At 49.5% G+C, this 13,463-nt stretch overlaps 1 long non-coding RNA gene across 2 annotated transcripts; it reads left to right on the forward strand.

Moving 5' to 3' along the window:
• The first annotated feature begins 1,493 nt into the window (after window positions 1-1,493).
• LOC147963390 (uncharacterized) lies at window positions 1,494-3,327 on the forward strand. 2 transcript variants are annotated; one of them, XR_015608664.1, is made up of 4 exons: window positions 1,494-1,945; window positions 2,445-2,683; window positions 2,754-2,833; window positions 2,916-3,327. It is a non-coding gene; the product is annotated as an uncharacterized LOC147963390 (long non-coding RNA). The 2 variants fall into 2 exon arrangements; XR_015608663.1 differs by having other exon boundaries at window positions 2,445-2,833.
• The last annotated feature ends 10,136 nt before the right edge of the window (window positions 3,328-13,463 follow it).

A 13,463-nucleotide genomic window follows, 5' to 3' on the forward strand; every position in this document is an offset into this window, starting at 1 on the left:
ACGAGTGCACACACACGCTGACACGCACATACATACTCTCTGTACACCCGCCACGGCCACGGACACGAACATGGACTCGACCTAGAAGCGCACGCTGGTCGACACCCCTTATTCCTAACATTCTTCCCCTAAACCACAACCTACAGGAGGCCCGGCTCTTTATCGACGTTGGCGAGGAGTGCCTTCTCCTTCCTCGGCTGCCGGCAGTCACGCAAGAAGTAGCCACGAACGTCACAATTATAGCATTTCCCGCGTCCGAGGCCATGCTGTTCGCACCGTCGTCGTCATCGTGGCCGCCGCTGCGCGGACATCACAGCATCTACCACGGTTCCGCCATGAGCAGAAGCTGGCCGTCGTTCTGTTCACGGCCGGCCTGCATGCGTCCCCGTGAGCGTTTGTCAAACACCTTGAGCCTGCTCAACGCCTCCTCGAACGCTATGGAGTCCACATCATAGAACTGTCCGATTCCGGCCACCGCGGCATACAATTGATCAGGCACCGTGTCGAGCAGCTTCTTCACCATGGCGGCGGCATCGAGCGTCGAGCCGAGGAGAGCATATCTCACCGCCATGCCGCTGATCTTGGTGGCGTACGCGTCCAGCGCCTCCCCCTCCTCCATGCGCAGCTTGTCGAACTCGCCGCGGAAAGTGGAGAGCCGCGCCGCCTTGCCTGATTGGTCTTCTTCATCCACAACTACATGAGGTTGTCCTCCTCCAGCACGCCGAAGAGCAGTGCCCCGCCCGCCTTGTTCTTCCTCTCGTAGCCTCGTCCACCGCCATGCGGTCCGCCGGAGACACAACCTCCCAGAGACCTTGGGCGTCGAGAATGGCCTTCGCCGTGATCGCAGACAGGAGAACGACACCATGCTCTCTCTGACGCCTTGCCGGATGATCGTCATGGCCACGTGCACAGGAACAGACGAGGCTTTGTAGACCAATTGTTGGGACGAAACATAACCAAGCTATCTCGGACATAGGTAGACGGAGGTAGAAGTACAGAGCGCCCGCGACGCGCAGGACGCGGCCTGCCCAACGGATCAGCACGGCCTGTTTGCTACTGCTGCTAACAGCTTAACCACGCCACACGAGTGCACACAGACTCGCGACACATACACGCACATACGTATTCCCGGTACACCCGCCACGGCCACGGACACGAACACGGACTCGACCTAGACACACGCACGCTGGTCGACACCACGGCATGGTTTATTCCTAACAACCTCTCATGCCTTTTATGTTCCGTTCAATATCTCAACACTGATAAAGAATGACACAACCACCACCGTTGTATGCCAGCTTTCCCTATATATACATCCACTTCTCTCACAGGTAGCGCATATCCATACATCTCAGTTGCTACATCGCTCCATCTTCACCTTATTCGACTGTTCTGAGAGTTTGGAGGAAATCAAATCCAAGCATATGTTGGTAATCTGTAGCCCAGAACCCGGACGCGCGGTCGTTTTATAGCTCGCTAGACGAAGAGGGAGAGATGACGGAAGTAGGACTGGACGTACGAGCGAGCTTTTCGGCTCGGCCCGAAGCTCGCTCCAGCTCGGCCCGTTACAGCTCGGCTCGATAGGATTATCGAGCGGGCCGAGGTCTGAAAACAGGCCCGTTTCGCGACCGAGCCGAGCCGAGTTTCGGCCGGTCCAGCTCGGTGGCTCGTTTGCGGCCCAGCCCAATTCCACCATCGATCACAATAGCTAGCGCATTAGGGCAGAGCAACCACAACCAGTCTCTCATCTCTCCCTTTCTCTGCTCTGCGCCGCCTCGCCTCTCTCTCGCCACGCCACAAATCTGGATCGACAGCGACGAGCGACGCCGCGCTTCTCGCCAACCCGGCACCGACGGCGACGGGCGGCGCGACCGTTCCTCACCACACCGGACATAGACGGACGCGCCTCCCCTGGTTTCTTGCAGAACGTGACGAGCCGGAGCAGGTACTTCCTTCGTTCCCAAATCCCAATCCCTAGCAGCACCTCTCTGAACTTAGTACGCATGTGATGGATCAATGGATGGATGGATCGATGGATGTAGTCATGTAGTTCGAACTTCCCAAACCCTAGCCGTAGGTGTCTGCACTAGTACACATCTGGGATGGATGGACGGATGGATCGATGGACGTAGTCAGGTAGATGTAGGGCTAGATGGGTGGATCATGGATGGATGTATTGTAGTCTGTACAGCTAGATGTAGCAGCAACAGATGGATGGATCATGGATGGATGGAGTTGTAGGGCAGAATGGATGGATAGATCAAAATTTTCATTGATTCCATGTGTAATTAGTTTTCTGTTGTTGATGAACTAGTTGATGATCTACTTGCTGTAGCATAGCAGCTTGAAAAAAAATCTACTTGCTGGAAAATTACATAGACTCCATGTCTAATTAGTTTACTGTTGTTGATGATTGACTGTTTGTTGTTTGCTGATGTGTGTAGACGCCTATCGTCGCAACAATGGACAAGCAAAAGGGGAAGGCGAGTGGGAAGGAGAAGGAGAAAGAGAGGACGTTGGACTCCATTATGAAGAGAAAGTTGCCGGTCTCGGAGATGCAGAAGGGGAATAGGAAGGGCAATGGACAAGCAAAAGGGGAAGTTCTTTGAAACCAGAAATGGTGGAAGCCTTGGTGTGCGGTGCTAGTTATATCAAAGGTTCTCACAAGGACTTCAATGTGGTGGTATGATTCCTATCTTTTTCTTCTATGATTTCTGTCTATTTCTTGTACGTGGCTAACTTACAATAATTAGGAGAGGGATGAAGATGAGGAGGACGATGTTGAGAATATTAAGTTGCCCAAGATTGTTGATGTGGGGGGTGACAACAATTGGTAACTAATGTTTTTACATGTCTCAGTTTTCCTATCTTGACATAGTGAGAATATCAAGTTTACAAATCTGTGTTGCATGTAGATATTCGCCATGTGGGTGTTGCTCTTGCTATTTTGAAGATGGATGTCTACATGATCTTCTCATGTGGATTGTTGAGGTCAACGTGATCATCTCGTGCCATTTCTTTTGTTGTGGTGAACTTTGAATTATGTGTGCTGTTGTGATGAACTATGGACCTTGAATAATGTTGTGATGAACCATGCACGTTCAACAATGTTGTTGTGAACTTGTGATGAACTATGAACTTTGTATTATGTGGTTTTCGCTAGTCATTGTTTGGCTGTCAACATTTTCTTAGTTTTATGTCAAAGTGAAGTGTTATGCTATGCAAAATTTCCTTGTTTGGCTGTCAATATTTGATGTTTTCTTGTGTAAAGTTCAATTGAAGTGCTGTCCAAAATTCAATAGAAATGGTGCCCAATTCTTTCTCTCATATGTGTTCCATTGTTACAATTTTTGTAGAAGAATTCATATAAGAACATTATTTTTCATTACTATGACCATTTTTTAAAACAATAGACTGCTGGATTGTTCATTTTTAGTAGTATAAACTGTTTGTTTTCCAAAATATAGGTTTAATTGCCGCAAAAAATCAAGTATATGCACTATATACAGAGGTCTGTACTATTAAATGGTTCTGGGAGAAACTGGCTTACGAGCCGGCTCGGTCTGAGCCGAGCCATAGCCAAAGCGAGCCGAGCCGGTTGAAGTAGGCTCGGATGTAGGGCTAGATGTAGGGCTAGATCAAGCTCGGCTCGGCTTGGCTCGTGTCCAGCCCTAGACGGAAGGATATGGCCCTATTTGGATACTCTAACTGAGTTAGAGATTAGAGTTAGATTCTAATCCTGAACCAACTTTGAACTAACTCTAATCAAAGAGGTGTTTGGATGGCAGGGTTAGACAGATAATAAATGTTTTTTTCAATCATTTAACTACTTTGAACCCTATTTCCTGTCGGATTTGACGGAGCGAGCCCTGGCCGAGAGCTGCGCTGGCCGAGGTAGACGGGGACGCGCCCGGCAAAGGAGCCACGATGGCCTCTCGCGCAACCCGCTGGCCGAATCCGTCGTCCCTACGCAAGGAGCCGCGCTGGCCGAGGCCGACGGCGACGGGCCGCGCAAGGAGCCGTGACTGCTTATCGGCGGGTGGACGGGCCTCGGGAAGACGAGGGGGTTGGAACGGGAGGATAGGGCGTGGTTGCTTACCGGCGCCAGACGGGAGCGCGGATATGGTGAGGCGTCTTCATGGACGGTGCGGGAGGGGGGAGGGAGGGAGAGGACGAGAAGTTTTGAGGAAGTGTGGAGGGAGAGGACGAGAAGTTTTGAGGAAGTGGGGAGGGATCTGTTGCGGGGAGAACCAGAGAAAAAAATGTTTTTTTTTGTTACGGGAAGAACTAAGCTAAATAAGCATCTTTTGGGTGGGTTAGATTTTTGGATGAATTAGATGCAAGTAACCTAAACTAACCCTTTCCATTTGGATACTTTTAGTTAGTTGAGTCCAAACTAATTCAAACTAACTCTAACCTATATATTCAAACAGGACCACTATTCAATGATGAATAGGTTAACCCAGATCTCGGCGGAAACACTGCACCGGACGCGCGCTGTCCGTGTGATTTGTTTAGATAGTGTGCTTTGTAACCCGCGCTCACACAAGCTAAGCCCACACATCTATCTTTTTCTGACACAGCCTTATCTCTTAGTCAAGTAGCCATGTCCGTTCCTTCTTCCTTGTAGCAAGGCATTTTTATTCAGCTCGCCTGAACCAGTGCTGCCACCGGCTAAGCGCGGCTGCAACCAAGCCCCCGCTGACCCCCCATGGATGAGCGAAGACACCGGCATCGAAGCTCGCCGGCTCGTCACCGCTGATGCGGCAAATCACAGCCACCATTCCAGCTTAGCGTAGTGACTGCCGCAGCTTGTTGCCGAAACCATGGTCCCAAACGCCATGGTGACCATCGCAGCTCTCCGCACTGACCATCCCAGCTCGTGGTGCGTTGTAGCTTTTCCATATGCCTGTTATAGCATTTTTGTCTGTGGTTTGTATCTTCCCTGGGTTGTAGCCGTCTACCTTCACCGACCACAAATTTCACCCTCGCCCATTGTAGCAAAAATGTCCCGCCGGTAGTAGCTTTCTTCATTGCCCGTAGTAGCTTTTTTGCAGGCGGGTTGCAGCTTCCTGCTCGACGCTTGCAGCCGTCTCGCGTCGTTAGTGGTAGCAAATCAATCTGCCGGTGCTAGCTTTTTGGGTTGCGGGTAGTAGCTTTTTTTGCGGGCGGTTGCAACTCCGGGCGCATGAGGTTGTAGCTCCACGCCCCACTCTGCGTTCCAGCTCCCCGATGTGCGGGTTCCAGCAATTGGTGTGGCTGGTTCCAGCAAAATGCCTTGCCGGTTGCAGCAAGACAATGCTCCAGGGTCACATCGCCGGGGCGGACCCACGTTGAACCACCCGGTGTCACTGGACACCGGGTAAATTTGACTCGCCCTTGTATATGATCCGCATCTTACGGCTAGGACACCGGTAAATTCAAGACATGGACACCGGCTGAATCGTGGGACGTGAAAGCGAGCGAGCGACGAAGCACCCAGCAGGCGTGGCCTATTTGTGGCTAGTGAGGGCCTGGTAGCAGCCCATTTGGCTAGTGAGGCGTGTCCCATCCCCTTTGCCGTTATTATTGATCGATTGGACCGATCCTCTGTACGTGCGCCTGTTCGTGTTAGTCTGTTCGTCTCCTCACGCTAGAATCCTCCTAACGGTCTCACCCACATGCAGATCGGCGGGTAATTCAAAGGAAAATATACGGCATTTTTTTAACACATTATATACGCATGCGTTCATATATACACGCATACATTTATCACTATTAATATATACACACTTATCCATATGAGCACCTTCGAAAGACTAAGCCGGTATATTATCTTGACATTGACGAAGTCACCTAAGATATCTTGTAGTCGACGAGAACGTATCCTCACACTGAGTGCGCGTGACCAGAAATTCTGAAATAAATGCGAGCACAGGATTTTAACCTTATAGGTTGGTTCGCAAATATACAACACTTTGCAAGGTCACCAATCTCTTTGAATTATAAGTACTCATATGTATTTCAATTTTTTAACGCGTATGTATTTTAATTTGTTACATCTCTAATTCACGTTTTCCAAATTATATGAGTATTACAGGAAAATTGGATTGCCATGACTTGCGTATTTTCCTTAATATCGTCCATTTGGATTATTTCCCGACCATACAACATGAGTAAAACAAACGAGTAAAAGCTTCACAACATGGAACACTTCATTTTGCTAAGCATTTTTACCGTCAAATATTTTAAATTGTTGAGTATATTTCATTTATATATATATATATATATATATATATATATATATATCCATCAGTGTATAATACACATATGGACACCAGGACATTTTTGTTCTGGGTCCGCCCCTGCGCCCGCCGTTGTCAGTGTTGGAGCATCTCCGCATGGTCTTCTGCATCGCAGCATCCCGGTGACAGCTGCAACACCTCTGATGGGTGGAGGGTTGTAGTAGTGGACGGCTGGGGGCACGACGATTTTTTCCCAGATTTTTTGTTGGATCCAGCCGCGCGATCTGCTGCACGAGGGCACACTAGGGGGCACGAGGGCTACAACGGGCAAGCGGCGACAACGACGGCGACGGCGAGTGGCTAGCGGCGACAATGGGGAGCCGGCGGTGCTCGGCAGGGATCGATGGCGCCCCCTTTCTTTTTCTTGTTTTTTCCCCATGCGTGTGGGATTGAGAAGGAAGATAGGGAAAGGGAGGAAGACGACATTGAGATCCGACTGTTCATGTTATGTAGATTGGGCGGTTAGCAGTGGACCGGCTGAAAATATGGGTCGGCGCCACCGGCGCCTATCAGCGCCCTAATAACAATGCAAATTTCTATTTTTAAAAGCAACGCGATGGAAGTGATCATCCACCATCAGCAGGGTGTCATCGTGTGACATAGGGGCCGATTGAAATATCCTATTCCATCTGAAACCCCTCCATAAAATATACCACGTCTGGAAAACAGAGGAATCTACTTGGCACATCGTTTTTGGTGGTAAACTTGACGCCGGTTTCCACCATACAGTTGTATTCCGCCGGTATTTCGCCTGTTCCGGATACACTGTTCGATCCGTCATTTTCCCCCTGTATTACCCCGCCTTCCCTCTCTCTCGACCAATCTTGATGTACCTAGTTGAGCTAGCTGCCTCGCTATTCCTCACTTTTGGCGATGTCGCACTGCTGGAGCTCCCGCCGGCCGGCGAGTTGTGGCAAGGACGAGCAGTTGGCCTGCGGTCCTGTACAAGAGGAGGGCTCCTAGCCTCCTACACGCGCCCCAGTCAGTTACACGACACGCATCACGTTGTGAAAGAAACGAGAGATAGAAGGAAGTATAAGTGGGAATTGCGCAGCTCTCAAGGGCCGGCTTCTCTTCCTCTATATAGTCAGGTTGTTTACAGGATTACAACGACTACACAAGATATGATCAGTTTAAACAATATGATCGTGTCAGGTTAGCTTAGAACAAATGTTGATGTTCATTGCTAAAAGAATCATGTTTTTTCTTGGATTTTGCTTTGTATTTGTTCGGATTTTCTGTTTCAGTTGGTGTGAAGAAGTTTCAGTTGTGAGGGCTCTTTCAGAGGTCTCCACTCTCAAGGTGCAGGACGTGGATGAGAACTTCCTTCGGGATGGAATCGAGACAGGAAAGGATATGCTGATCCGTCCCCATCGAGGCGGTGTAGAGCGCGTTTGGCGCAGTCATCGGCTTGCCTTCTTCGTCGGTTGACGTGGTGGCTTTCTCATGGGCAGGGAGGCTTCCATCATGGTAGCTATAAAGGCTTCATGTGGAACCTTCCAGATGAGGAAGTTTTCTCTAGTGAGTGTTTTGGAACCTTGATTGGAGAAAAGGGAAGCCACCGTAGATTGCAAAGCTCCATGTGGTATGGAAGGTTGGCTATTGCCATGTAAATTGGAAGCATTGCTGCGGCCCTATTTGCTTCAGCATCAATTTTCCCTAGCGAGTTCTGTGAATCAGCTTTGCCACTGAAGTACACTGCACTCTGAAGTGCTTCAGGCAATTGCACTGAAAATGGTCCGAATCCAGATTCAGCTTCACTGGAAAAGTTGATTCCACGTCGTTATTTGTTTCAGCTTCTGATTCTAAAGCTGAAAGAAACAAGGTCTACCACTCTACCTGCCATAGCAGGTTACAACCTTAATACACAAGACAATATAGGGATGGGAAAGCCTTATCCGTGGCTTACAAGTTATGCAGGTTACAGCCTAGATACAGAAGACAAAATCATATCACAATCGGTTCAAGCCTTATCTCTAGCTGTACCATGACAGGATCTTCTAGAAGGTTCTAAACTAATTCTGACAAGCTTCAATATGGCTACCTTCGAGTCCTCATTGAGACAACTACTATGGTTTTTGGGTCATAGGAGGATAGGATGTCCACTGCTCGCATGAACAATTCCTTACATAGAGGTACGTGTACAAGCTTTTTGTGGCCATTTCCCCTGGCGAGGGCGTCATAGTTGAAGGGGAGTTCAATCGATGGAGGATCATAGCCTGAGAAGATTTGTTCAACCAGCACCAAACTACTACCATACCAACACTTGACTACTCCTGGTATCTTGACAGATTTTCTCTGGCCGGCAATACTCTGAGACAAGGTGCCTAAGTGGGTGTGCAATTTTACATCCTATGTGTGTATTTAGTTTCCTCCAATATCTCACTTGGCTAAGTTTTTTTTGAAGTTCACAAGATATCACATGTTGAAACCATGCATATGATATTCATGAGAAAAAGTGGACGTATATATAGGAGATAGTTGCATACCAGTTAAGACGGGTATGTCATTCTTTAGGAGTGTTGAGAGTTTGTAATAGGGAGTCCAAAGCATGAAATTTCACAGTTGATGGCATCGCTTGGCGTGCAACCTAAACATTAGTAGCATGACCTATCTCATAGTTCCCGTGCTGCTATCTCACCATTGGTGTGAAGAAATTATATTTTTTTTCTCTTCTCAAGTGTGTTAACTGCATAATTGTTACGATAAGAATAACAAACCATTGCTATGCCAAACTTCTATTGATAGAATGAAGTCTTTTATTCTTTTTCTTAAATAGAAAAACAATTTCTTGCTTGTCTGGCCAATACGATAATTTTGGTAAGATAATAGTTACACAAATGGTGAGGTGCAAAATTTTGAATTAATTTTCAATTGAGGTCTCACACTAATAGTGAGGTGAATGAGAAACCTAACTCCATAACTCTCTTTTATTAAATGCCAAGTGTACGTATTTGGCGAAAGTTCGCCGAATAGGCTTATAGAGCTGTCGGATCCTGATTGCAAGGTTGGCATCCTTTTTCGGTCAACATTAATCTCGCAAAAAAAAGAGCGGCCGGTGGGAGTTGGACCATCATGGTGCGAAATTTTCAAGATAAAGTTGCATGAATTGTGAGGTACGAAATTTCAAACTATTTTTCAGTTAAGATCTCACACTAATGGTGAGGTAAATGAGAAAGTTAACTCCATATGTATGACTAATCTCATAATTCTATTGCTGCCATCTCACAGTTGGTGTGAAGAAGTTTTATGTTTTCTATCTCCTCAACTATGTGTGGCGCCCCGAGACCGATGCGCTAGGTGTCTTCCAGTTATTCGATGTTGTTGCCATGTCACTCGCTTGCGTGTTGCATTTTATCAGGTCATCATGTGCATTGCATCATCATGTTTTTAAAACTTGCATCCGTCCGGGTTCCCCCAGCTCCGTCCGTTGTCCGTTCTGAGCCCAACCACACTCGCACGCGCCCGCGGCATGTCCGAAATATTATTTTATAAGTGACCGGAAAATGTTCTCGGAATGGGATGAAAGTTGGCGTGTGGTCTTATTATAGTGTAGATAGACCGCCTGTCAAGTTTCATCGCATTCGGAGTTCGTTTGACGCCCCAACGTTTAACTATAGTGGCAATATAGCCGGTCTAACGTCGGACGTTTTCGGTCTTCCAAAACAGTCGTCGGGCATCTCTCTCTTCTCTTCTCTCAGCTCGAGACCGTCTATATAGTCTACCTCTCACCTCCAGGCCCTACCTAACCTCTCTCGTCAGTCCGCGGACCTCCTCCCGCGCGCGTCCGAAATCTGTCCCGGACCAGACCCGGACAGTCGTTACCGTTGTGTCCGGATCATCCCCTAACATCTACAAAACGTCTCCGTTTCTTTATTTGGACTCTCCAACCTTTTTTATCTCAACCGTCCGATCTAAATCGGAGGTTCCAAATAGCCCTTTATCTCATTGCTATATATATTGGTCCAAAAACCCTAGTCTAGACAGCCCCTTCCATCCAATCCCTCGCCTGCCGCCGCCACTCTCAATCTTGGGATCCTCCCAGATCCACTCCTCCCCAAATCCCGAAGCCGCCGCCACCCGCTCTTCCTTGTTGCTCGGGAGCATGTCCCATCACCAGCCACGCGCTCCTTCCCTCGCGCAAAACCTCGTCGCCGTCCGGCAGGGACCGCTTTGTCGTCGCCCGGCCGCACCCGGGGATTTTCTCGCCGGACCAGCAGGACTAGCACCGCCGCGCCGCCCCTCCTCAACAGTCGCCATGCCCGCGCCTCCCGAGGAGCTCGTCCTCGCTCCATTCCCTACTTCCCGGAGTTTGTCTCCATGAGGTCTTCTTCAAGACATGCTGCGCCAAGTCTCGCCTCCCTCCCTGCGCCTTCGTCGCCCCAGCCAAGTCCCGCGCCAAGCTGCTGTCTCCTACCTCGCCGTCTAGTCACCGTGTCACCGTCCAGGACCTCGCCGGCCTCCCCTTCTTCTGCTGCGCGAGGAGGACGACGAATCCAGGGAGCGCCCGCTCGTTCCAGCCGTGTCCCTCGGAAGCCCGCCGCCAACGCCATGGAGCTTCCCCGGCCTCTCCTCCGCTCCGACCCAGGCCTCCGGCGGCCTTGCCGTTGAGGGAGTCCTGGATTAGGGGGTGTTCGGATAGCCGAATTATACCTTCAGCCGGACTCCTAGACTATGAAGATACAAGATTGAAGACTCCGTCCCGCGTCCGGAAGGGACTTTCCTTGGCGTGGAAGGCAAGCTTGAAGATACGGATGTTCAGGTCTCCTACCATTGTAACCGACTTTATGTAACCCTAACCCTCTCCGGTGTCTATATAAACTGGAGGGTTCTAGTCCGTAGGACAACATACACATCAACAATCATACCATAGGTAGCTTCTAGGGTTTAGCCTCTCTGATCTCGTGGTAGATCAACTCTTGTAATACCCATATCATCAATATTAATCAAGCAGGACGTAGGGTTTTACCTCCATCGAGAGGTCCCAAACCTGGGTAAAACTTCGTGTCCCCTGCCTCCTGTTACCATCCGGCCTAGACGCACAGTTCGGGACCCACTACCCGAGATCCGCCAGTTTTGACACCGACATTGGTGCTTTCATTGAGAGTTCCTCTGTGTCATCGCCATCAGGAAGGATGCCTCGCCCCGTCTTTAAAGACGGCACCGTTGCTAAGGGAGCTTTGGCTGTCGGCGAAACACTCCGGCTAGGTGGTTTTCTTATGACCACCTGTTCGGCTTCTACGCCGACGATGACCTCTCGAGCCATCGAAAACAATCTTCATGTCAACTCAGAACTTGCCGAGCAGTTAAATCCAATAGAGCTTTCCTCCATAAACGAGCTCTTGGATCGCTTCGCCGCCCTGGGAGTCGCTACGGATTACGACCAGATTGGGCCTAAAACCGATCTGAGAGAGATTAACTCTCCCCAAGCCACCCATCACGTTGCCGTGGTAGAGGGACAGTGCGGCGACCCTTCATCTATCCTAAGGACTCGCTACGTTCGGATTCCCGATCCCTCCAAGCCGGATGTCCGCGGAGGGGAGGATATCACTCAAGACCTGAACCTAGAATCAGGCGACGGACTGGATTCATTGGACGACATCTAGGAATCCAAACTTTCGAGTTCGGAAATTCCTCGGCCTCTGAGCCTCAGAAGGGGTAAGGCTTCGGATTCAATTCCACCCACCCACCCGAACATTAGTGATCTATCCCAAATCAGGCAAGAGCCCAAAGAAACAGTACATCATTACTGGGTCAGATTCCTCCTGGTTATGCATAGGATAAAGGGCTGCCGCGAGGAAGACGCAATTTCATCCTTCTGCAATAATTGCACGGACAAGGGAATACTCAACTCCATAAGTCGCCGCGATATTACATGCTTCGTTGACTTAGCGTCCATAGTACGAAAGTACTGTGCGATGGAAAGCGCCTGGAAAACCGAAACAAAATTTTGGGACAATCCGGCCCTTAATGCAAGCCCAGTCCGAAATAAAAGGGTGCATCATCGCCAGACACCCGGGTCAAACACCAAAAGGCAAAAACCCTCTACAGAGCATGGAACCGTACTGGAAGGATGGCTTAATGGACCCTGTAAAATTCATAGTACAGAGGACGCCACACCAACTCACAGCCTTAGAGCATGTTGGATACTCCGGCAGGTGGCCAAAATTGGCGAAAACCTCCTAATCCCGGAGGCCACAGAAAGCCACCCCAGAGACACCAATACAGTATTAACAGTCTTCGAGACCTTCGCATCAAATAATATGCGAAAAAGGACACTCCGCAGCCTTGCCGAAGTCTACCAAGTAGCAACAATAAACCCATGGAGTGACACGGCCATTACCTTCAACGCCAGTGATGAACCTAAATTTCGAACAGCCCGAGCACCAGCCGCATTGGTCCTCAGTCCAATAGTGGACGGCTTTCGTCTCACCAAGGTACTCATGGACGGCGGCAGCGGATTGAACCTCATCTATGAGGAAACTCTCCAAAAAATGGATATAGACTGGAACCGCATCACGCGAAGCAGCACAACCTTTAGAGGAATAATCCTCAGTCGGGAAGCGCGCTGTACAGGAAAAATCACACTAGATGTGGTGTTCGGCACGCGGACAACTACAGGTCCGAAGAAGTCACGTTCCACATGGCCCCATTCAGCAGTGGTTATCACGCTTTGCTAGGGCGGGAAGCATTCACAATCTTCCAAGCAATACCCCATTATGGGTACATGAAGCTCAAGATGCCCGGGCCTAATGGGATCATCACTCTCGCTAGTGATCCAGATGTAGCACCCCACGCCGAAAACAAGACAGTCGCACTGGCCCTCGAGGCACTATCCGAAGCCCTAGCGGCCGAGGAACTGACTGCGCTGCGCTCTACCGTGAATAGGGACGACGTGGTACTGGACAAAAGATCCAAGTCCACCTCCTTTAAACCAGCGGACGAAATAGTCAAATTCCAAGTCCATCCAACGGACCCCAACAAAACAGCTTCCATCGGGGCACAGTTAAACCCTGATGTCGACGCCGCATTGCGAGAGTTCCTACGGGAGAACTAGGACATCTTCGCCTGGCATCCTTCAGACATGTCAGGAATCCCACGCAGGCTGGCCGAACACAGCTTAAATATCCAAACAGGATTCAAACCTGTCAAACAGGCTCTTCGACGTTTTTCCGAACC

The sequence above is a fragment of the Triticum urartu genome, chromosome 6A (assembly GCF_056163025.1).
Source record: "Triticum urartu cultivar PI428250 chromosome 6A, HENAU_Tu73, whole genome shotgun sequence".
Taxonomy (NCBI): Eukaryota; Viridiplantae; Streptophyta; class Magnoliopsida; order Poales; family Poaceae; genus Triticum; species Triticum urartu.